At 43.9% G+C, this 24,026-nt stretch overlaps 1 long non-coding RNA gene across 1 annotated transcript; it reads left to right on the top strand.

Moving 5' to 3' along the window:
* The first annotated feature begins 731 nt into the window (after window positions 1-731).
* Window positions 732-1,712, top strand: LOC145111005 (uncharacterized). Its single transcript, XR_013710152.1, has 2 exons — window positions 732-1,192; window positions 1,378-1,712. It is a non-coding gene; the product is annotated as an uncharacterized LOC145111005 (long non-coding RNA).
* The last annotated feature ends 22,314 nt before the right edge of the window (window positions 1,713-24,026 follow it).

The following is a 24,026-nucleotide window of genomic DNA, read 5'->3' as shown; positions in this document are numbered from 1 at the left end:
ACATGAATAGTAATAGATTGAATCCTTGAAATACTACAAAGTTTTGTAATGTACTTTTATTAATATGAAATGTCACATGAAAATCATATAATCTTTTATCGTATAGTACATGGTGGATAAAACGGTTATTTAACAATAAAATAACACTAATAGGTATATGAAAATTTTATACTAGTTATTTGTAACAATATGTTAATTTTTTTTAAATAACATTTTTATAAACTAGATTTATTTTATTTTCGCATAAAGAATAATATATTTCTACAAACACAATATATAGGCACATGTATTCCACACCCCCCCCCCCCCTCTCTGAAATAATTAAGATATTGAAAAGGAGCCGTAAACACTCACCGTTGAAGCGTGAGTTCGAGTTGTTCAAATTCGAATTCTTTTGAGAAATTTGTCGTGTGAACTGCAAATCCATAATTCTTGAACTTTGAAGCACTCTCGGGACTGTTTCGTAACAAATAGAAACTGCTGGGAGTTGTTTGGTAACTTAATTAACCGAAGTGGGACTGATTTGGTAAAAGTTTAAATCACAAAGGGACTATTTTTGATCAAGTATTCCAATTGAGGGGCCTATTTGGTTAGATAATTCAGACAAGGGCTGTTTTGACTGAATATTTGCAAATGGGCTGCTTTTAAATTAAAACTATAATTGGAGGGGCGAGAATTTTTTTAATGGGTCAAAATTAGGAGGATTAGGGCTTTTATGGTTCGGGTATCGTTGTTTTAACCGATCGGGCACATGTGAAAGACTGTGGGAGATCGAGGATCGAAATTGAGGGGCAACGGTCTTTAATCAGGTTGCGATGAAGGAGAAGGTCCGACAACCATCATTCTCAGCGACAGTGGCGGCGACGGGAAAGGGTCTCCAGGGCGACGCGAGGAGCAGGGACGAGTAACGAACAGTAGCAGCGATCGGAAGGCTTGATGGACGGCGATTTGGACGTTGTTATGCTGTGGAGTCAAAGGGGAACACAGGGAACTTGAGGGGGTTCGTGGCCCTCTTGATCGCCGACAAACCTTGCCTCCGGTGGAGGTTCTTCAACTGGAACTCAATAAGAAAGAGGGACGACGAGGTCGCCGGTCTCGGTGGTGGTTCATCTGTGAGCCAAGGAAAAGGAAAGTGGAAGAAGATGGGGAGTGACATTGGTGTTGGTGGTGACTGTTTGCTCTAAAATCACAGGTGAGGGATTTCTTTCTTTCTTTTTATTTTGTGTGTGGACAGAAATCGATGGAGAAGAACAACAAAATCTTTTTTCTTGTATGTGTTTGCGTTTAGTTTTTGGTAGGGGATCGATGGGTGTACAAAAACAGGTGTTTTGGTTGGATCATTTACAGGAAACAACTTGTTGTTCTTCTCGCTTGCAGGTACCTGAGAATCAAGAACACGAGTATTCTTGACAGGAACATGATACAAAGAATAAGAAAGTAGGAAGCTGGATGTGGATTGATGATTCATTTCAGCTCTATTTGAGGAAGGAAATCAGATGCTTTTGAGCGTTGAGTTTATCATTGCATTGAGTGTGGGTTTGGGTTGAAGGAAGAGTGTAAATCTCGAATTATAGGTTGTCAATTTGATTCTGTGTACCTTTATGAGCAATGTAAAGAAATCTGATTTTTAGGATTTAGTTGATTCGAGAGTGATTTTGTTCTACAAATCACATTTTAATTTTTTTTTATTATTATTATTTTTTTTACGTCAATTTGTTTTCTTGTTCACATCAAATGAGGAAGATTTTTGTTCAATACATATTGATTGAAGGCAAACGGTCAACAAGCTGCGCTGCAAGCCCTTTCTGGATGGCAAAACCAATTCTTTTGAAGACAACATTTGTGGATCTAGGAGATATGACATTATGATGCATGACCCGTTGGACTCTATTGAGGAGCTCCACCGCCTCTGGTGCGAGAAAACCAAATGTATCGAATGCAAAAGATACAAACACATGTTGATTTTGTATACATGCATTCTCGTGCTTTACTATTTTGCACGCAGCGGCTTTCAAAGCGGCATGCCCTGCTGTGAAACCCATGCTCCCCAAACCAACGAGAGGAGAGACCCCAGTAAGATCCACGCACTTATGCTTTCCCTTCTATCCATCCAAAGACCAAAATGTCAGTCGGTCTAAGTGTGGACCTTCCATCCTGCGGGTCCGTCAAAAAGTTCACTCGCGCTTCTTTTTTCATAGAAATACCAGTACGACGACAAACATCAAAGAGAACATCCCGAACCACAACATGTATGTACTTGAAACCAGGAAGCTCTCTACAATGAACCGCGTGTTCCCCAAAGGTGTCCAAACATGCCTTGCGACAAACTGGACATATCTCGTCAATTGGGAATAGGGGAATCATGAGGCGGTAACGAAGAATATTACCGTACTCCACATGAAACATATGCTGGTCAAGACCATCAATAGGGATAGTTAGCAGAAAATCCTGAGCATGAGGTGCCCGCAGACACTCAAAGACTGCTTTCTGTCTGACAGTCATGTCGAAGTCGACTTCCATATCTTGGACGATTTTGCTAAAAAGGGCACACGCCAAAACTTTTTGGGATTTAGGGGGGCGGTGTCCTTATTAGTGAAACCGCTACAGTCAAATCCCGGAATCGTATCGCGAAGACGAGTCATAGCACATAGGTAATCCGAGTCCATACCACATACGCCACTATCACGTAAGATGTGGTCTTGTAATGCCCAAGATTGGGCCCTCGAGGCTACAAATGCGTAGGAGGAAACCTCGTATGCCGAGTACAAACCCAAACCGCCGAAACGAATAGGTAAGGAAGCCAGGCGCCACTGAATGTCTCCAAAGAAGGGGCCTCCACATACCACCATATCCTCGATAGACCTGCGCAATCCTTTGTCAAAGAACAAAGCTGCTTCATCTATGTGTATCGGCTGGCATGTGCTTAAACCAAAGAAAAGTTTTGCAATGCCCATACATGAACGAAGCAAAAGGAGCTCACTCTGCGGGTCACATAGTTGTGGAAGAAGGCCCATCAAATCAACAGCATTGACCGCTCTCTTCATGGCCAGCCCGCTAATAAACCCTGCGTCTCTGCTAACCGCCCCCCAAGGAGCTTCACCCCAAAAGAAGGTCTCCCTATATCCGTTGGGAATAAATCGGTACGAAGCTTCCTACCATCACAGGAGGGCCAAAAAATCTCCGTTTTCTTGATGTTCAACTCAAGACCCAATCTTGGACCATGCAACCGAATAATGTTCAACACTCTAGCCACCTCCTCTGAATCCCCAATGACAGTCCCATCATCTAGATACCAAGCGTGGAGAATGAGCTTACAATTGTCTCTAATCTTGTACACAAGCGGGTGCAAAACGAGGGCAAAAAGAAGAGGGCCCAAGGGGTCCCCTTGCTGCACCCCAGTGGCAGACCATATATGTTGGTCTCCAATATAAAGTCTCGCTGCTTGCCTGTACAAGAAATTCACCCACAAAGAAATGGAATGGCACATCTTCTTAACCTCGTGGAGCAATGCTGATCGATCCACCAGGTTAAAGGCATTCGAGAAATCCACAGTCAGCATTACAAGAGACCCATCAGCATGGTGTTCACTCAACATCCTATTGGCACCGTGTAACACAGCCTCAGCACCGCCGGACACACCAACCCCGAACTGAAAATCATTAAGGTACTTGGCCATTTCTTCACCCACACCTTTCATGACAACCTTGGAAACCAGACGTCTCCATATAGTGCCTACTGCAATCGGACGGATCCCGTTGTCAGGTTTAAGTAGAGGCGTGAGAGGAGCGGACGCAACAAACTCTGCCAAAATGGTTGGACATCTTCCCGCTAACCATAAATTAACCACTGAAGTGATAGCATGTATGAGATCTGTGACAATAGCAGACCCTTCTCCACAAAGGGCATCTAGTAAGTGTTGAGCTCTCAAGCCATCTCTCCCGCAAGAAGTTCCTTTAGGGAAGGATTTGATGCAACCAAGTACACAGTCAAAGTCTGCTACAAGGGGAGGTTCAGAAATTATGGGGCTCGGCATGGATGGGGGTGGCCTGAAAGGGTGTTTGTCCTCCAAATCTTTAGTAGTATCACCATTATATGGTGCAACACCCGATGAGCATAACACTTTCATTGCTACGGTAAAATGGCCATCTGCAACCTTACGGAGACACTGTCTAATGTTGGTGTTACTTGATGTAGACTCCTTCTGAAGAATGCCTCCACCCTGTCTCAAAGCTCCAACCTCGGGATTTTCTAACATATTTTGAACTAACTTCGTGATACCACCCTCTTTCCCCCATGTATCCAAGGACTTCAGGATGGAGCTTTGCTGTAAGGATTTTCGATTCCCAGACCTACATTCTTGTCTCTTTTTGGGTCTAAACACCTGTAGTGTGCAGCGAGGAAGAAGTAACAAACAAATCCATGCCTCAACCGAGCCAGGTTGGGCGACCACCTTGTAAAGAGCAGTTTTCAAAGCCTGAGAGAAAGCAATGCGACAACTATGGGGGATACTATTGACAGTAGTGATAGGCTCTTTAAAAACACGATCAAGGAGCGCAACATCAAAAACCAAACCTCCAAGAGCATTTGTCACCGACTCTTTAGTTGACGGCTTTTGAATACCGACAATGTAACGACTCGAGCCGTCATCCCCTGTAACAAACCTCGCACGACCATCTAGGTGATGACAATAACGGCTAAGAGCCTGCAAAGTCATACACTTCCCACACATCCATTGACCAAAGGCCTTCAAAGTTTCTTCCACTGCCATAAATAAACCAACATCACTAGAAAGAGCTTCACATAACATACATTTACGGTCTTCAGTAGGTAAATGATGCCTTTTGATGTGTGAAATCATACGGCTAATCCCCTTACTTCCCACTTCACCATTTGGGCAACAATGAAAGCTTCTGAACGGGCACATACAAATATCACTCGAACTCGTTGAAGAAGAAGCCATACAAGAGTACAAGCCTCGAGATGAAGCTAAAACTATGAAGCAATATTTAACGAGGAAGGGAAGGAAATGGCACACCAACAGTGTGTTGGTGTGCACAAGAAGCATCCAAACAAAGCAAACTACATTATCTTGAACAATAAGGCTGTAACACGAGGAAAACTGGTTTGGGCATTTTATCAAACACTTGGTGGGCAACAAAAATAGCTTCTTAGAATTTCATCTTCTTCCATTGAAACATCAACCCAAAAACTCTAATTTAAAGAAGATAATACTCAAGTTCACTAAAGGTTTAAGGGTGCCAAAGCTTAGAATCGGAATGGATCAAAGCTTTAAAACCAGGATTGTGAGTATGAACAAAACAGAAATCCGAACAGAACTTATGATTGCATCTTCATCTTCAAAATCAGACTTGACTGTAACACTCGTAGATCAGGGCTAGTTAATTTAGAGATAATAGGGGTCGAAAACGACTTTCCGACAAAAGATTATTTAGAATAAATAATCTTAACCAAGTTGTATAATATGTCTCAAGGATTCCGTACGCATAAAGAACGCTGAAATCCGAGTGATAACGAATTTACGATAGAGGACTTTTTAGCCTTAGTTATCTAAACAAAAGTTGTAGTATACGTTAAACCGAGAACATACAAAAAAAAGAACGCCCAAATCTGACTTCGTATGAGGAAGTTATGATTTTTCGAAGTTTCAGCTTAGCAGTGTACGGCCCGAAACTCGAATTTTAGTTCGAACGGTTTTTGGCCTACGCGACCTAAATGAGAGTTGAAGATTTCATTAATAGGAACTCAACGGTAAAAATACAGACGAAAACGGAGTCCGTATGAAGGAGTTACAAATTTTTCGCGGTCAGTTAACAGTCTAATCTCCTCCTACTGTTAAATTTAAGATCGGTCGAGAATTAGCCGACGGAGTCAAAATAAAAGTTGTAGATCTTATTGTTACCTACGCGTGGATATAAAGAACGTCGAAAACGGAGCTCGTATGCGGAAGTTACGGGGTTTAGAAGTCGGCAGGATGTTGCTGCAAAAGGGGTGATGTGGCACAATCTTGGCCATTGCTTTCTCCCCAAGGCTTGCTACTAGATGGTGACATGTGGCACCAAGTTCAGCCATTTTTCACCCTATAAATAGAACCTCTCCACCCTCATTTTTTTCACACCTTTCCCATTCTTTCTTCTCTCTACACTCTCTCTTCTTGTTTTGCAATTCAAAGTTATATGTTCAATAGTTAAAAAATAGATCCAAAGTAGGTTGCATGTGAACTTAGGAATTGTTTTTCTAGTAAATTTGTTTTACCTAAAACTCATCAGTGGTATCAGAGCGATTGGTTTTGTTTTAAATTGAATAGCTATAATAGTTGAATTGCAAATTAGGGTTTATAGCTATTAAACCCTAAAAGGCCAATTTTCGTTTTTAGGGTTTTTTTGGTTCAAAGGGTTTTTCGAAAAAACCCTAGCCTCCATGAACCCTAATCGAAATTAGGGTTAGGGTTTTGAAAAGTCTAGCCTCCTCCCTTGAATTTCGAAATTTACAAGGTATTTTTAGGGTTTCTTATTTTTTGGATAATTATTGCCTAATTGGATAATTGAGAAAAATAAGGAAATTATCCTTTACCCTATTTTTCGGAATCTAGAGGGATAAGGATTAGGATTAAATTAATTGTTTAATTTGATTAGATAATCCATACAAGATTTAATAAATTCATTAAAAGTTAATTAATAGAAAATTATTAAATCTAGTTATTTTGTAACACCCAGAATCAGAAAGACCAAGAAAGGAAAGAAAAGCCTTGAGTCAAAGGAGTCAACTCGTCGAGTCCAAGGAGGAACTCGACGAGTCGGAGCATGACCCGTGTCGCGGATTAAGTGACTGACTTGGCGAGTCTGATCTGGGTTGGGAAACCCTAATTTCGGGACTTGGTACCCTATTTAAGCTTCTCATTCTCATTTCTAGGGTTTCATTTACAGCCCCCACTATCCAGAGAAGAAACCCTAGCCACCCAACTACATACTTGAGCTTGTGTGAGAAGATTAAGGTCCTTGGAGTGCATCTTGAAGGTTGTGGAAGAAAGGGAGCAAGGAAAGGACTATAGATCCAGAGTTTGGGTGACTTTCCAGATCATTTGAAGGTATTAAGCTCATACCTTGGCTAATAATCATCTAGATCCCCCCCTTAGCTTGTATCTTGTCATTTTTGGGACATTTCCAAGGCCAATTCGTGTATTGTGCTTTTGTGAGCAAAGAGGACTTCAGATCTGAGCATTTCTGAGCTCTAGAAACTCTGAGGAAGAAGCTTTTCGCAGCTATGGCTTCCTTTCATGACTTAGACCATCCATTGTAGCTTAGATTTAGTGTTTTAGCTTCATAACCCTTTGCATGCACGTAAAGTTAGCAACTTTACGTGTAATGCTAGCCTTGGGAGCCCAGATCTGCAATTGGGAAGCCTTGGAATGGACTGTAATCATCAGAATGAAGAGGATGAAGATGGACTCGGCGAGTCTGTTCTTGGACTCGGCGAGTCGGGTCGAAACCTTAATCCATTTTTGGTCCCGAGTCAGATCAGTGAGTTGAGTGGTGAATCAGTGAGATGGACAGGACATAACTCGGAGATGGAATACTCGGCGAGTCATGGGATGACTCGGCGAGTCGAGGCGCGAATGGAAAAGTTTATGAGCGTATGAACTCGGCAAGTCAGTAGGCTGACTCGGCGAGTAGGGTCAACCTGGAAGGTTGACTTTGACCAGAGTTGATTTAGGTTGACTTCCAGAGTTCAGTTTGAGACTAAGTGTAATATTGTTATTGGTAGCTCGGGGAGCTAGAGGAGCAGCGGTTCGGGAGTTGTCAGTCAGCAGTCAGAAGCGTGTCGGCAAGAGCTTCAGCAGTGCAGGTGAGTTTCCCTTGTGTGAATGGGTCTACGGCCACAATGCCGGCCCATGTAGTTATGAGTAGGAAGACCCGGGGGTTAGCCCTAGGCACTGTTTGCTAGTATGATGTTCAGGACCAAGGTCCAATGTCGGGCGGGTGCCCAAGGAATGGTTTGCATGATAGAGTATACTTGTTGTCTGTGTGATACTTGTATGTGCCTGGTAGGGAGGTGAGTGTGGGCGAGGTCCCGTATCTCACTATTAGCAGAGTATGGATGGGGTTCCATATCTCATTAGCAGCAAAGCAGGGGCGAGGCCCAGGTTAGGAAAGGAGTGAGTGTGGGCTGGGCCCGTATCTCACTATCAGAAGGAGTGTGGACGGGGTTCCATGACTCATCAGTAGAAGGACAAGGGCGAGGCCCAAGATAGGCGAGGCCTTAGAACAGGATTCAGTAGTATATGTTTAGTTTATGTGTTGTGGTATGTTTATGTGTTAGTACATGTTAGCGGGCTGGGCCCAGAGACAGGCGGGGCCTAAGAGAAACAGACCTGTATCCGAGCGGGGTTCGAAGCCAGGCGGGGCCTGGAGCGGCGGGGCCGTTGTAGCGGGCGAGGCTCGAGGTAGCGGGCGAGGCCCGAAGTAGCGGGCGTGACCCAGTATTTGCAGTATGAGATTATGCAGGGTATGTGGTAGGTTGGGGAACTCACTAAGCTTCGTGCTTACAGTTTTCAGTTTTGGTTTCAGGTACTTCCAGTAGCGGAGGGAAGAGCTCGGGATGATCGCATGGCACACACCATAGCTAGACAGCCTGGGATGTTTTACTCTGATAACAAGAACATGTTTTGAATTGATACTCTGAATTTATGTTATGACTTATGATATGGTTTTATAAATATGGTTTTAGTAATGTTTTAAAGGAAATTTTTAGTTGTGATTTTGGGTCGTTACAAGTTGGTATCAGAGCCTTGGTTTGAGGGATTCGAACATACTTTCGGGTATGTCTAGACTCAAACTAAGGGATTGGTAAAGAAATTTTCAAAAGGAAAATCAATCTTTTTTTTTTTTTTGTAAAAATGGGTTTTTGGAAAAGAAAAGAGTTTTAGAAAAAGCGGAAAGAACTTTAAGGAAGAAAAGAACTTTGAAAAGAGAAAGGGGTGTGGTGCATGCAATCAGCCGAGCTCAAGTAAGTACCCCAAAATACCCATACAAGTTTATGTTATGATTATCAGTTAGTAGAACAGCATGCTAGATTAGGACTAAGGATCTAGGGAGGATGCCTTATGTGCCTGCTTTATGTGTTTCAGCTTTATGAGAATTGCATGCTAGTATTGAGTAAAAAGCAGTAGGATAGCCTGTTTAGGTTATGCCTGATAATATGAGCTTAGCATTGTATGCTAGTACAGTTTCTCGTTATGAGAATAGATTTTCTTGAGTAGTTTCCTGTGTCTGAATGCTGCTTACTTTGTGCTTTGTGGGACTCTGAATGATGGGAGTTAGCCATTAGGTGAATACGTCACGTCACATGTGATCAGGGTTGAATAATCTCAGAGTGCTGGTTTTGGCCCTATTGCGCAGCTCTTGTTTGAGTCTAACCGTTGTAGGGATGAGTCTTTTACTCGAAGGATTATCTGAGCCTCGTCACATGTGATGGTATTCAGGTGATGACTAATTGGCATTACAAGGAGGCCTTCAGCAGCTGAGGACTGGGTTGGGTGGAGTTAGAGATTTTCCCTAGGGCAAGCCTAGGATGAGAGTAGCAGAGATCAGTAGTAGTAGTAGTGACTTGGTGGAGTTGAGGCAGTTCCTGAGGAAAGTACGGATAGATGTGGAAGGTAGTATGGCCCCGTACTACTGAAAGCAGAGGATCCGTACTCGATTCGGGAAAGGCCGAGATGAGACTGGGAAACTTGTAGTGTGTGTATGTGATCCCTCAGCAGTGATGAGTATTCTGATAGTTATTGAGATATGTTTTCAGCATGGTGACATTGCGTGAGAGACCAGTGGGCGGATCAGGCGCCGGAGAGGGATCAGCCTCGGGTTCAGGAGCCGAGCAGCTCGAGGAGCGGATGAAGGAGTTGATATCAGCTGAGGTTATGCGCAGTGTTCTAGACCAGACTCCTGTGATTTTTGGTTCGGTCAAGGAGGGTATACTGGAGATTTTGGATGAGAGGCTGGCAGCCTTTCGCACTGATATGATGGATTTGATGGGAGCGCATGCTTTGACATTCCGGGAGTTCAGAGCCTGTGGAGCTCCAGATTATCATGGGGCTTGGGACCCCATTGCTAGTAGCAGATGGTTGGCCGATGTTGCCAACGCTTTTCGTACGAGCCGGTGTCCCGAGGGGGACAAGGTCAGACTCGCCTCCTGTCTTCTGAAGGACAGAGCGCGAGATTGGTGGGAGGAGGTTGGACATGACATTGGTGATGATGTCACGTTGGACGCGATGACATGGAGTGATTTCTCGGCCAGGTTCAGGGCTGAGTTTGCACCAATTATTGATGTGCAGTAGTTGGCACGGGAATTTCAGGATCTTCAGCAGACGACTGAGACGGTGCGGGAGATCACCGCCAAGTTCAGGGAGAGAGCTCTTCTGGTTCCGCAGTATGTGGCAGACGAGGAGATGAAGAAGGCCCGATATCACGAGATGCTGAGGAGTGACATCAGGCAGTTTGTGAGCAGGTCCAGCTGCAAGACGCTGGAGGATATGATTGCTCGAGCCAGAGAAAGGGAGATTGATTTGGAGACAGAGAGAAAGAGGAAACCGGATAAGATTCAGACAGCCACGGGTTCGGGCAAAAGGCCCAAGGGGTCAGATTCGAGACTGTAACAACCCGATATTTTTCAAATCAATGTAACATTCAAAAAGTCAAATATAATGAACTATTTGGAATCAACGAAATTAGCGTCAAAAATTGAAGTGTGCTAAAATCTTAATTGGGATGCATAAAGTGTTAGATATCGTGCCAAGGTTTCCAAAAACGTAAAGAACACTCAAATCCGAGTTATAACGAAGGAGTTATGACCAATCGAAAATCCACGACATACCCGGTAAAACACTACTAAACGTAAAAAGTGAAACTTTGATAAAATACTTTTTAGCCTTAGGTATCTAAACAAAAGTCATAGATTTCGTTAAACCGTGAGCATACATAAAAAGAACGCCCAAATCTGACTTCGTATGAGGAAGTTATGATTTTTCTAAGTTTCGGAACAACGGTAGACAGCTAAAAATTCGGAATAAAGATCGAGCGATTTTTAGCCGACGCAACCTAAACGAGAGTTCAAGGTCTCTACAATAGTAGCACAATGGTAAAAAGGCAGACAAAAACGAACGTGGGATAAAGAAGTTATGGATTTTTAACGGAATTATCGTGTCCCGGCCTATTAAATAAAATATAATTAAAAATAAAGTCAAAATTTGCCGACGAAGTCTAAATGAAAGTTCTAGAGTATTTTCTCAGCTTCGCGTGGATATAAAGAACGTCAAAAACGGAGTTCGTATGCAAAAGTTACGGATTTTACAAGTTCGAGGTGCACAAACCGAGACGATTTACGCCCAGCGTACCCTCGTACGCCCAGCGTACTCGGATGCTAGGCCCCGGATGTCCACGTCGCCCCTCTACGCCTCTATGCCCGTCCCATCCGAAGTCCGACAGACGAGGATGCGGTAAGCGATGACGCACGAGTACGCCCCGCGTAACCTCCTACGCCCAGCGTACCGAGGGTCTTCAGCCCCTATAAAAGGAATGCGAGGGTTCCGGGCATAAGTGCTCATTTCCTCTCTTTCTCTTGCGTTTTTACTCCGTTTTGCGTGCAAGAAATATCCCGAAGCCCCGGTTTTCATACCTCAGCGCCGACGAAGGTCTGAAACCCCGAGATTCCCGAGAATCTCACCACTTTCTGGTCGAAGTGCTGCCCGAGAAAAATCCAATTTTCTTCGAATCATCACACTTTCCAGATGAGTTCATACCCCTACATTTTCACATCTTTTTCATGTTTTAAGGGGGGGGGGGATACAAGTGAAACACGAGATAAACTCATACTTAAAATACACGTCGTTAGAAATGTTTTCAAATGCTTTATCTAGATTTTTGTTATGGATGATAAACAACATTTATACTAATATTACACTTCACATGCAAAGTTGATATCACACCAATATTATGTTATCTGATGGAACATGCTTTTGATAAACTACAATGGGTATAGTTTACGGGTTATTCATTACATCTCTACGTAAACATTGTGAAAATGAAATACTTTCATCTACATGAAATATAGACTTTTCTTTTCGTAAATCTATTAATACTAAGTGTTGGAGGGAGACCGTGATACTTGTGTATAGATCTATACGGGATTGACAATCCCGCACCTAAACTGTTAGCTACAGTTAGACCGGCAGGTCTGGGGTGACAAACGTCATAACACTACAACGTCTGAAGAACGTTGTTACAGGCAGTCTGGGTCAATAGCATGGTTATAAAACTCACACGGAAGTATTAAAATAAGTTTGATTTACGAGACTTTCGATACATTCAGTAAATACATTATTTGAGTATAAATACACTAATCTATTCGAGCACGAAAGACACCATTGTACTCCAGCCTTTGGAATCTTTTTCAAACTATATGTAGAAAATATTGGATTTTCTGGAAAACACGTTCAGTTATTTTTACTAAAGGACATACAAAATTTCAGTACAAAAACGCTTATGAACTCACCAACTTAATTGTTGACATTTTTTTTTCAAAACTACTTGTATTTCTTAGGGAATCAGTAATATAGGTAACCATCAGCTTTTGGAGACGGAACGCTAAGGCGTCTATTATCAAAACATTTTAAATCATCATATTTGTAATATTCTTTTGAAACATGTATTATACGCAACAATGTAAGTTTTTATTATATTTATGATGGTTGTGTTTACTTTCTTTACAATATTCAACTGTTATGATACTACGTGAAGTCATCCGCCCCCGAATGTTTCCGCCATTCTGGTTTGGGGGTATGACAGATTGGTATCAGAGCATTGTTTATAGTGAACTAAGTATATCGCACCACATAAGATATACAAACTATAAATGCAAAGGGACCAAAAACCCTCTGACAAAACGTTTTCATAAACGATACTTTTAATAAATTAAAGTGATATACATTTTTTTTTATAAAAGTATAAGTACACGCATGCATCGGTCTCGTATCATAGCAAAATTTTACAAAAAAAAAGGTATTAAGGCAAGTTGCGACACTACGACTAGGCCTCGGGGTATGTAATCAAATCGAGAATAAATATAGCCTGATCAACTATATTTATCCTGGATGTGACCAACGTATGTCGAGAAATGGTCGTAGTAAGCAACAAGTCGAAAACTTACCGAATTAAATACTAGAATCAAACTCACGAATTTGAAATACTATAGGAGTATTTTGTAAAAACTAAAAGAACTGTTATAATCATGCAAATCTCGGTATTTAATTAGACATAGAAATCGCCGAATACAATTTATCCTTATCGAAAATTACCCTTCTTACTCCCGAGTTTTATATATAATTCTCTTGCCCCTATTCTCGATCAGACGAAATGGCAGGTTTTCACATTCCCGGGGATCCCTACTACCCTAACCAGGGTAATGGAGGCTGGATTGAGAACGACCCCGAAGAGGATTCCGAAGAGGAAATTCCCGAGGAAGAACCCGAAGAAGAATCCGAAGAGGATCCTGAGGAAGACCCAGACGAAGATACAGAAGAGGAAGGAGATGGTGGGAGCACAGACTCGGAGCCCGAGATCTACAATCCTCCCCGAGGAGCAGCAAATCCCCCAAGGAACTTTCAGGGCCCGGCGCCCCGCTGGGCTGTGGATCTGAAGCGATGGAGCAGGGAACAAGGGCAACGCCCACCTTACGGCATGGCACGAGGCTTTTATAACCTCCGCAACGGGGGTTCGGCTGATAGGGCACTCCCTGTCATGGTCCGACACATTGCCAACCAAGGCGAGCAAGCAAGAGCAAATGCCAACCAACTCTTCGACATTGGGGTCACCGCTGCTGTCACCGCGGTACGTCTTCGTCGTCTGGACGAAGATCATGAGCGAACAATAGAGCACACCTTTTCCCTGCAGAAGGACATCACTGCTACTAGAACCGAAGTGAGGGAGCTCCGTAGGAGCCAAGCCGCAATGGAGAGGCGCGTCATTGAGGCTGAACGTCAAGTAGACCGAGCTAAGATTTCCACAACCACATACCATGGTCCGCAGTGTGCCACCCGCTCAGAGTAGAGCGCGTGTTTCTGGCGCTATGTATATACCTATCAAATAAGTGTTGGTGCTACTCTTTCCTTTAAGAATGTAAACCCGGCGAATTGTGAGAACGCAGTTCGGGAGTCGGAATGCGGTCAAATTTTCCCATTTTCATTGATGTACCCTAGACCTATATAAGGTCAAATTTTCCTGATCGTTGTATCATGTACTAATATCAATGAAATTGACACGCATTTATTATTTCCTTGAGTATTCCATTAAATTCTTAAAAGGATCATACACTCCTTTTTGAAAGTTTCCATTTACATGCGAAAACCAGAACTAAAACTGATAATACAAAAACCTTCCATAATCATTTCTAATGAATTATCAAGAATTCGTCTCTTAACTTGTGGCAGAATCATGCCACCAAGGAGAAATCCCCGACGTTTCAATACAAACGGAGCACCAGCACCACCTCCACCACCCCCTCCATCAATGGATGCTGCTACCTTTCAGGCTGCTGTAACAGCTTCCGTAACCGCAACAATGGCACAAATGAGTAACAACGGATCAGGAGGAGGAATAAATAGCTCTACTAATGGCCAAAACCAAGGTCGTTCCGGGGAATGTACCTATAAGGACTTCTCCAACAGCAAACCCATCCCCTTTAATGGAACTGGGGGAGTGATGGCTCTATCCCAATGGATAGAGAAAACAGAAGCTGTGTTCGAGATATGCTCATGCCCCGAGGAAAGCAAAGTAAAATTTGCCGCCTGTACTTTCTCCGAGCGAGCCCTAACGTGGTAGAATGGCCACGTCAAGTCACTAACTATGGTGGTGGCAAACTCAATGGGTTGGGAGAACCTGAAACGGATGCTACTACGAGAGTACTGCCCAAGGGGCGAGATTCAGAAGCTCGAGCAGGAGCTTTGGGGTCTTACAATGGTAGGCTCGGACATCACAAGCTATACGAATAGGTTCAGTGATTTGACAATACTTTGCCCAGGAATGATGATTCTGGAAAGCCAAAAGGTGGAAAGGTATATCTGGGGGCTGTCGTCCCAGCTTCGAGGAAGTGTGCTAGCTTCCAAACCCACGACGTTCGACAGCGCCAAAGAACTGGCACAATCTCTCGTTGATCATGGGGTCTGCCAAAGTGTCACGACCGTCGTCCAGGAACCAACCAAAGGAAGCAACAACAATGACAGCAATGCCAACAACAACAACAAGAAGAAGTTTTGGAACAAGAGGAAAGGTCAAACTTCGCAAGAACCTTCAAAGAAACAAATAGTGGCGGTCCATGCCGCTACTGCCCCCACTGCTGTTCCCGCTACCCCTGCGCCGACAAAACAATATGCTGGGAACCTACCAAAGTGCAACAAATGCAATTACCATCACCACGGTAATTGCCGGGAGATGCACTGTAAAAACTGCGACAGGAAAGGGCACACTTCCCGTTTCTGTAAGGCACCCGCGCGCCCAATCACCCAAGTTCCTGGTACCGGAGTAAGCCAGGCATGTTATGGGTGTGGGGAAACGGGGAACTTCAAGAGGGATTGCCCTAAGGCAAAGAATGTTGGCGGTGTAGGAAGAGTGCTGGCAATAGGGCAGAACGAGGCAATAGCCGATCCCACGGTGGTTACGGGTACGTTTCTCCTCAACGACATTTATGCATGCATACTCTTTGACTGTGGTGCGGAGAGAAGTTTCGTGAGTCATAAATTCAAACATTTACTTAATCAAAAACCCCAAGCACTCAATAAAATATTCACAGTAGAAATGGCAAACGGTAAAACGGAAAGCGCAAACGATATGTACATAGGTTGTACGTTAAATTTAAACGAACACTCGTTCCAAATCGATCTTATGCCAATTACTATAAGAAGTTTTGATGTCATCATCGGTATGGACTGGTTAAGCCTTCACCATGCCGATATACTTTGTGACGAAAGGGCCGTTCACCTCAATCTGCCAAGCGGCAAAACTCTTGTCATTTATGGTGACAAACCCAGTACAAATTTACAAATCATCTCTTGCGTCAAAGCCCGAAAATACCTTCGCAAGGAATATCATGCCTTTCTAGCCCACGTGGTAGACAAGAAACGAGAAGTGAAGGACATTAAAGACATTCCGGAAGTCTGCAATTTCCCCGACATTTTCCCTGAAGATCTTCCAGGAGTCCCACCAGAACGTCAAGTCAAGTTCAGGATCGATTTGATTCCCGGAGCTACCCCAGTAGCAAAATCGCCATACCGTCTAGCACCGGCTGAAATGCAGGAGTTATCTAGCCAACTGAACGAACTTCTAAGCAAAGGATTCATTAGACCGAGCTTCTCACCATGGGGAGCGCCGGTCCTGTTCGTAAAGAAGAAGGACGGATCTTTCCGCATGTGCATCAATTACCGGGAACTGAACAAACTCACGATCAAGAACCGATATCCCTTACCGCGCATAGACGATCTGTTCGACCAACTACAAGGAGCGAGCTACTTCTCAAAGATCGATTTAAGATCTGGGTATCACCAGCTGCGAGTCTTGGAAGGAGACATTCCCAAAACGACATTCCGAACTCGCTATGGTCACTACGAGTTTGTAGTAATGCCCTTTGGATTGACAAATGCACTAGCGGTGTTCATGGACTTGATGAACCGAGTATGTCGTCCTTTCCTGGATAAATTTGTGATCATGTTCATAGATGATATACTCATCTATTCAAGGAGCAAGGAGGAACATAGCCAACATCTCCGACATGTCTTAGAAACATTAAGGACAGAGAAGCTTTACGCAAAATTCTCAAAGTGCGAGTTTTGGATTCGGAAAGTAGATTTCCTAGGTCACGTGGTCAGCGAGGAGGGATACATGTGGACCCTTCCAAAATCAAGGCAATCGAGAACTGGACAACTCCAAGGACTCCAACGGAAATCCGACAATTCTTGGGCCTCGCCGGGTATTACCGAAGGTTCATACAAAACTTCTCAAAGATTGCTAAGCCACTTACCACCCTAACTCAGAAGGGTGTAACCTTCAGCTGGGGAGAAAAAGAAGACGTTGCATTCCAAACACTAAAACGAGCCCTATGTAGTGCACCTATATTATCTTTGCCAGAAGGAACAGAAGACTTCGTGGTCTACTGTGATGCGTCAAACCAGGGACTTGGATGTGTCCTGATGCAACGAGGGAAGGTCATCGCATACGCCTCGAGACAACTCAAGACGCACGAAGTCAATTATACCATGCACGATCTCGAACTAGGAGCGGTCGTCTTCGCTCTAAAGATCTGGAGGCACTATCTCTACGGCACGAAATGTACAATATTTACCGACCATAAAAGCCTTCAACACATCCTCAGTCAAAAGGAACTCAACATGAGACAAAGACGGTGGGTAGAACTATTAAACGATTACGAATGCGAAATTCGTTATCATCCCGGGAAAGCTAATGTAGTAGCCGATGCACTCAGCCGAAAGGAATACTCGGGCCGCCGAGTGAAGTCCTTAACAATGACCATCCACTCACACCTGTCCGCACAAATCAAAGAAGCACAGGAAGAAGCCTTGAGGCCAGAGAACGTGACAGGTGAAGCATTGAGAGGAATGGACAAAAACCTTGAAGTCAGGGATGACGGAGTTCGTTGTCTCATGAACCGGATCTGGACACCAAAATTTGGTGGATTCAGGGATGTTGTCATGAACGAAGCTCATAAAACTCGCTACTCCGTACATCCCGGCTCAGACAAGATGTACTTAGACCTCAAGAAGTTGTATTGGTGGCCGAACATGAAAGCCGAAATAGCTACCTATGTAGGCAAATGTTTGACTTGCGCCAAGGTCAAGGTGGAATACCAAAAGCCCTCGGGATTGTTGCAACAACCGGAAATACCCGAGTGGAAGTGGGAGCGGATAACCATGGACTTCATAACCAAGTTACCCAAGACGGCAAGCGGACTCGACACCATCTGGGTGATCGTCGACAGACTAACCAAATCCGCGCACTTCCTACCAATCAAAGAAACGGATAAACTGGAAAAGCTAACCAGAACATACATCAGAGAGATTGTACGAATGCATGGTGTACCAATATCCATTATCTCGGACCGAGATAGTAGATTCACCTCGAGGTTCTGGCAGTCGCTACAAAAATCTCTAGGAACAAGGTTAGACATGAGTACCGCTCATCACCCACAGACCGACGGCCAGAGTGAGAGAACCATACAAACCTTAGAAGATATGCTAAGAGCTTGTGTAATAGATTTTGGTAAGGCATGGGACACCCATTTACCATTGGTCGAATTCTCGTACAACAATAGCTATCACACTAGCATCAAAGTTGCCCCATTCGAAGCCCTCTACGGCCGTAAGTGCAGATCACCTCTGTGCTGGGCTGAAGTGGGTGACACACAACTAGCAAGAGGACAAGCAACCGACAGCACTCTCACTGGACCAGAAATCATAAGGGAAACTACGGAGAAGATTGTTCAAATCCGGGAGCGACTGAAGACTTCAAGAGACAGACAAAAGAGTTATGCGGATAAAAGACGGAAACCCTTGGAATTCCAGGTTGGAGACCGGGTACTACTAAAAGTCTCACCCTGGAAGGGATTAATACGTTTCAGAAAGCATGGGAAACTAAACCGAAGGTATATCGGACCATTCGAGATCCTTGCCAGGATCGGCCCAGTGGCATACAAACTTCGATTACCGCATGAACTCAATAACGTGCACCCTACCTTTCACGTATCAAACCTAAAGAAGTGCTTGTCCGATGAGACCCTCGTTATCCCTCTGGTCGAAAATGAAATCAACAAGAATCTCCAATTCGTAGAAGAACCAGTAGAGATCATGGATCGAGAAATTAAAAGGACTAAACAAAGCCGCATACCCATTGTGAAGGTCCATTGGAACGCCAAGCGAGGACCTAAATACACCTGGGAACGCAAGGATCAGATGAGACAAAAGTACCCACATCTTTTTCCTAATCCATAAACTCTGTCTTAGATTAAATTTTGGGACGAAATTCCCTCTAACAGGGGGTTGATGTAACAACCCGATATTTTTCAAATCAATGTAACATTCAAAAAGTCAAATATAATGAACTATTTGGAATCAACGAAATTAGCGTCAAAAAATGAAGTGTTCTAAAATCTTAATTGGGATGCATAAAGTGTTAGATATCGTGCCAAGGTTTCCAAAAACGTAAAGAACACTCAAATCCGAGTTATAACGAAGGAGTTATGACCAATCAAAAATCCACGACACACCCGGTAAAACACTGCTAAACGTAAAAAGTGAAACTTCGATAAAATACTTTTTAGCCTTAGGTATCTAAACGAAAGTCGTAGATTTCGTTAAACCGTGAGCATACATAAAAAGAACGCCCAAATCTGACTTCGTATGAGGAAGTTATGATTTTTCTAAGTTTCGGAACAGCGGTAGACAGCTAAAAATTCGGAATAAAGATCGAGCGATTTTTAGCCGACGCAACCTAAACGAGAGTTCAAGGTTTCTACAATAGTAGCACAATGGTAAAAAGACAGACGAAAACGGACGTGGGATAAAGAAGTTATGGATTTTTAACGGAATTATCGTGTCCCGGCCTATTAAATAAAATATAATTAAAAATAAATTCAAAATTTGCCGACAAAGTCTAAATGAAAGTTGTAGAGTATTTTATCACCTTCGCGTGGATGTAAAGAATGTCAAAAGCGGAGTTCGTATGCAAAAGTTATGGATTTTACAAGTTCGAGGTGCACAAACCGAGACGATTTATGCCCAGCGTACCCTCGTACGCCCAACGTACTCGGATGCTAGGCCTCGGATCGTCCACGTCGCCCTTCTACGCCTATATGCCCGTCCCATCCGAAGTCCGGCAGACGAGGATGCGGTAAGCGATGACGCACGGGTACGCCCCGCGTAACCTCGTACGCCCAGCGTACCGAGGGTCTTCAGCCCCTATAAAAGGAATGCGAGGGTTCCGGGCATAAGTGCTCATTTCCTCTCTTTCTCTTGCGTTTTTACTCCGTTTTGCATGCAAGAAATATCCCGAAGCCCCGGTTTTCATACCTCAGCCCCGACGAAGGTCTGAAGCCCCGAGATTCCCGAGAATCTCACCACTTTCCGGTCGAAGTGCTGCCCGAGAAAAATCCAATTTTCTTCGAATCATCACACTTTCCAGATGAGTTCATACCCCTACATTTTCACATCTTTTTCATGTTTTAAGGAGGGGGGGGGGATACAAGTAAAACACGAGATAAACTCATACTTAAAATACACGTCGTTAGAAATGTTTTCAAATGCTTTATCTAGATTTTTTTTATGGATGATAAACAACATTTATACTAATATTACACTTCACATGCAAAGTTGATATCACACCAATTTTATGTTATCTGATGGAACATGCATTTGATAAACTAAAATGGGTATAGTTTACGGGTTATTCATTACATCTCTACGTAAACATTGTGAAAATGAAATACTTTCATCTACATGAAATATAGACTTTTCTTTTCGTAAATCTATTAATACTAAGTGTTGTGAGACAGTCAACTTCAACGTACTCACAAGTACGCATTTCAAGTCCTGTATTATAAACCAAAATCTCTTGGAGGGAGAGCGTGATACTTGTGTATAGATCTATACGGGATTGACAATGCCGCACCTAAACTGTTAGCTACAGTTAGACCGGCAGGTCTGGGGTGACAAACGTCATAACACTACAACGTCTGAAGAACGTTGTTACAGGCAGTCTGGGTCAATAGCATGGTTATAAAACTCACACGAAAGTATTAAAATAAGTTTGATTTACGGGACTTTCGATACATTCAGTAAATACATTATTTGAGTATAAATACACTAATCTATTCGAGCACGAAAGACACCATTGTACTCCAGCCTTTGGAATCTTTTTCAAACTATATGTAGAAAATATTGGATTTTCTGGAAAACACGTTCGGTTATTTTTACTAAAGGACATACAAAATTTCAGTACAAAAACGCTTATGAACTCACCAACTTAATTGTTGACATTTTTTTTCAAAACTACTTGTATTTCTCAGGGAATCAGTAATACAGGTAACCATCAGCTTTTGGAGAAGGAACGCTAAGGCGTCTATTATCAAAACATTTTAAATCATCATATTTGTAATATTCTTTTGAAACATGTATTACACGCAACAATGTAAGTTTTTATTATATTTATGATGGTTGTGTTTACTTTCTTTACAATATTCAACTGTTATGATATTACGTGAAGTCATCCGCCCCCGAATGTTTCCGCCATTCTGGTTAGGGGGTGTGACAGAGACCGAGGGATTATCAGAGCCGCAACCGATGCGGGAAGTATGGCAGGACACACAAGGGTGCGTGTAGGAGTGGCATTGGTAGTGATTCTGGCTGCTTCATGTACGGCCAGACTGGTCAGTTTAGCAGGGATTGTACTACTACCACCATCCAGGGATCAGATATGATCTGTTTCCACTGCAGTCAGCGGGGCCACAAGAAGGCCCAGTGCCCGAGTTTGATTTCTGTAGGACAGGTGATAGCACCTGCCCCTGCGACGTTGAGGATCACTGATGGCCATCATGGCCGGGCAGAGGCAGCTGCGGTGAGGAGCAGGGCTTTTCAGTTATCTACAGTGGAGCCGCGAGCAGCACCGGATGTTAGAGGTGCGTAACTTTTACTTTCTCATTAACTTTTATTCATGATTTTATTGTTATATTACTGCATCGATGTTAGTAAGTATGCATTTTGGAGTGTCGAATTACCTGCTTGTGATTGAGTTACATGCCATCCGCATGCCATGGATGATAGAGTAGTGGTTCGAAGATATTTCCACTTAGAAAAGGTTCTCAGGATGCAGTCACTGTAGCAAGTGTGATTGGCGCTTGGAAGGTGTTCTGATAATGGGCAAGATTGGTTTAGATATGGTAAAGGGATTAGCAGGATCAAAGTGGGGGAGAACCCTTCAAGTGTTCAGAGTCGGTAGCATGCCAAACTTAGGAGGTTAGTGACCTCCGAGAAGGAAGAGAAAGCAGCCGAGGGGTTGAGTGGGTCTAGGAGTACAGGAGTTGGGAATTCGGGGAAAATTTCCAATGTCGGGTTCATGTATTTGGGATTAGTAGACGATTGGTTTGGGAAACCAAGTTGAGGATTTCCCGACAGGACACGAGTATAGCAGGGGTGTAAGACTACGAGGTGGTTGTAACATGGGATGACTGAGGGTTGGTCCTGAAAATCAGGTTGGAGGATTGTTAGCAGGACTCGGGTGAGTCAGGATGCGTTCGGAATAGTAGTCAGTGGTAGAGACATCATGGAGGGTGTAGTAGGACCGCAGGATAGCCGCAACATTCCCCAGCAGCGAGTCAGTAAGGGAAGTGATGTAAGACTGCGGGTAGGCCGTAGCATTCATTAGCAGACTAGTTAGCGGAGTGTGGGCGGAGGCCCGTATCTCCTAGTTCGCGGAGTGTGGGCGGAGGCCCGTATCTCCTAGTTAGCAAGATAGGGATCAAGAAAGGCTAAGTCGTGGAAGTCTAGTATGGAGTTGGCCTGCATAGCCCTTGATAGGTGAGGCCACTCCAGCATGCAGTTGGGTGAGACCCGTGGGTGAGGCCCGTATATTAGTAGCAGTATAGGTGAGACCTGGGAGCAGGATTGCTCAGTAGTATGGTTTGGGTGAGACCCGTGGGCGAGGCCCGTACGATAGTTGCTAGACAGGTGAGACTAGAGGGAAGGACTGCTCTAGGATATATTCAGGTGAGACCCATGGACGAGGCCCGTAAGATTATAGTAGCGCAGGTGGGACCTGGTAGGGACCGTAGGGTCAAGATAGGGGATCGAGGATCCCAAGACTTGTAGCGCCAGGGTGGCAGGATAGATAGTGAAGTTTGGATAGCCGAGGTTTCTTCGGAAGTCGCTGGGAGCGACTAAGAGATTGTGCTAGTTGTAGTGACCGGTGGGTATCTGGTAACCCAGTTATCGGCAGAATCAGTTGGGGCCAGGGTGGTCTCGGTTCATTCGGAAGGCAGAGGAGAGCCAGCAGAACTTTAAGGCAGGAAAGTGATGATAGAGGAGTATGATATGAGACAGCTAGTTGACCGAGGAGTGCTACGCTTCTCACAGCAGGGTGGGATAATCTCAGAGGGAAGGGTTTGACCCTGTTGCGCAGCTCTCGTTGGAGTCTAACCGTTTCACGGATGAATCTTTTACTCGAAGGATTATCTAATCCATACGCTGGGTTGGGTGCTCAGCGCTAAGTTATAGTAGCAAGAGGTATTCGATATGTATTGGCTGTAGTGACCAGCACTGGGAGTGGCTGGAGTAATGAATGTCGTGAAGGATATGTCCTTCACAGTGGTAGAGGAGGTGGTTAGTTGTGGAACCTTGCCTTGGGAAGGCCAGTAAACGTGCAAGGAAAAGGGGGTGAACCCTAGGATGTCCAGCATAAGTACTCGGGAAGTACTGGAAGGATTGTCAGTTGAGTGAGTTGTGTTCGCAGGATTGTTGGGGATTAGAGTGCACTTGAGGATTGTTATTTGCAATGACTAGTGTTAGTCTGAATGACCGGGCAGAAGGTCAATGCAAGTGGTCAGCATGAGTTAGATTCATCAGGCAGGAAGGTTGAAGGCAGATTGCAGGACAGTTGGCTGTAGCGGACTTCGTGGACGAAGTCTAGTTTAAGTGGGGGAGAGTTGTAACACCCAGAATCAGAAAGACCAAGAAAGGAAAGAAAAGCCTTGAGTCAAAGGAGTCAACTTGTCGAGTCCAAGGAGGAACTCGACGAGTCGGAGTGTGACCCGTGTCGCGAATTAAGTGACCGACTCGGCGAGTCGGGGAGACTGACTCGGCGAGTCTGATCTGGGTTGGGAAACCCTAATTTCGGGACTTGGTACCCTATTTAAGCTTCTCATTCTCATATCTAGGGTTTCATTTACAGCCCCCACTATCCAGA

This window comes from Lactuca virosa, chromosome 5 (genome assembly GCF_052849685.1).
Source record: "Lactuca virosa cultivar CGN04683 chromosome 5, Lactuca_virosa_CGN04683_v6, whole genome shotgun sequence".
Lineage (NCBI taxonomy): Eukaryota > Viridiplantae > Streptophyta > Magnoliopsida > Asterales > Asteraceae > Lactuca > Lactuca virosa.
Note: the sequence above shows the minus strand (reverse complement) of the source record. Positions and strands in the feature narration are given on the sequence as shown.